The sequence below is a fragment of the Oncorhynchus tshawytscha genome, linkage group LG20 (assembly GCF_018296145.1).
Source record: "Oncorhynchus tshawytscha isolate Ot180627B linkage group LG20, Otsh_v2.0, whole genome shotgun sequence".
Classification (NCBI taxonomy): domain Eukaryota; kingdom Metazoa; phylum Chordata; class Actinopteri; order Salmoniformes; family Salmonidae; genus Oncorhynchus; species Oncorhynchus tshawytscha.
Genome location: NC_056448.1, coordinates 19,834,989 through 19,836,779, shown reverse-complemented (window position 1 = coordinate 19,836,779; position 1,791 = coordinate 19,834,989). Strand labels below are relative to the sequence as shown.

Below are 1,791 nucleotides of genomic sequence, written 5' to 3'. Positions count from 1 at the left end.
ATGTGGGTGTTTTTATAGTTTCACTGCAGCTGCCCCCCCAACTGAAACCAGCACCCAGCCAGACAGCTCTGTCACTGGGGGAGGGGGGCTGGATTACAAAATAAGTGTCTGTTTATAGATTGTCTCTAGACTGTAGTAGAAAGTTATCATTAATACTGTTTCTCATCAGTAAAAACATACAATTCTGTATCAAGTACAAGTGTTTGAGAAAGAAAATGATTAAATGATCTTTGACGTTTATATTTGTTGTTTATTTATGGCATTTATCATTTCCATGCCTTCAGTATCTTATTAGCATTTCTCTATAAATAACTTTTCTTTGTCACTGTACATTTTTTATTCAAGGGAAATACAATATTCAATCTCAAGTCAACATTTGTTGCTTGACTGTTGCCAGCTGCTTTAGACAACAAATGGACAATACATTGAATGCATGCTCACATCTAAAGTGGCAGTGTTATTTATGAGACAGGTATGGCCTCCAGAAGAGAGGAAATAATAAAGAATCATTAAAGTCCTTCTAGTAAAAAATCCAGCTCATCCAGTCAAGATGTGCTTGACAAAGGAAGAATAGTTGATGCATCCGTTGGCGTCCTCTTGGGCCGCCAGCAGCCTGTCCACCTCATCCTCTGTCATCCTCTCCTCCAGGGTGGCCAGCACGTGACACAGCTCAGTGCCCATGATAGTGCCATTGCGCTGCTTGTCAAAGACCCGCAGGCCCTCGACAAAGTCCTCAAAGTTACCCTGGTCCTTGGAGTGGGAAATGTGCTGCAGTATGGGCAGGAAGTTCTCAAAGTCCACCAGCTTGCTGCTCAGGCTTGCCAAACACCTTCAGGACGTCAGTGTTGCCCACAACACATTGCCACACTGGGCAAATGTGATCTTCATCTCCCCCGTGGGCGTGCGGTTGAACAAGGTGAGGGCCGCCTTGAACTCCTCGATCGGGTCAGCACTGTATTTGAGGGGGATGCTATTGGGGTCAAAGTCAGGCTCCTTGGGGCCTCGACCACGGGTTCGGGGGTCGGCATGGGCTTGGCAGCAGGTGCTTCCTCCTTGGTGGGCTCTGCCTTTTTGGGCTCAGTTTTCCTAACTTCCACCTTTTTGGGGGCCATGGTGCTGAATGTGGGGGGGTTTCAAGGTGAGCGAGAGTGTGAAGGGAGGGAGGAGGCTATTCCTAAGCACAAATGGTCAAAGGCTCTCCTAAAGCTTTTATATGTACTCCGCCTGGGAGGGGAGATGGGGCCGATAAATAAGGTCCTATGGCACACTATAAAAGGAAGAATCCTGAAATAGATCCTCCTGTCTGTGGCGTAACAATTAGCTATTGTTCTCAGCTGCTATCATCAAGCCGACAGGGCTCTCCACTGTCATTAACCAGTGTCCAGCTACATTATCCCAAAATGTTCTGCCTCACTGATGGGTGCAGGCAGGAATTAGGACACACAGACAATGTATTATTACTGAACGAGAACATTGAACAAAATAGCTTTTTGACAATTTACTTTTTTGTCTGTTCATTCAAACTGAAAAACATATCCTATGAGATGTTTCTATGACAGAGAAATGGTCAGTTTTTAATCAAATTTACTGAAGTAAAAGAGGAATGTTTGTATATCAAATTTGGTTATAGCTTTGGATCAAAGAGAATACGTTCATTTTGACATCTATTTACTTTAGCATGCGCTACGCCAAGCCTCTGCTGTAAATGTTTCTGAAATCAATTCCAGTGTACATTCCATACTTGTTGGATTAGTGTCACTAGTGCACCTGTTTGGCTTTGCATTGATGGGC

The 1,791-nt window shown here is 44.3% G+C and overlaps 1 pseudogene; it reads right to left on the bottom strand.

Moving 5' to 3' along the window:
- Positions 1-537: 537 nt before the first annotated feature.
- LOC112219836 lies at positions 538-1,112 on the bottom strand (annotated as a pseudogene).
- Between the last annotated feature and the right edge of the window lie 679 nt (positions 1,113-1,791).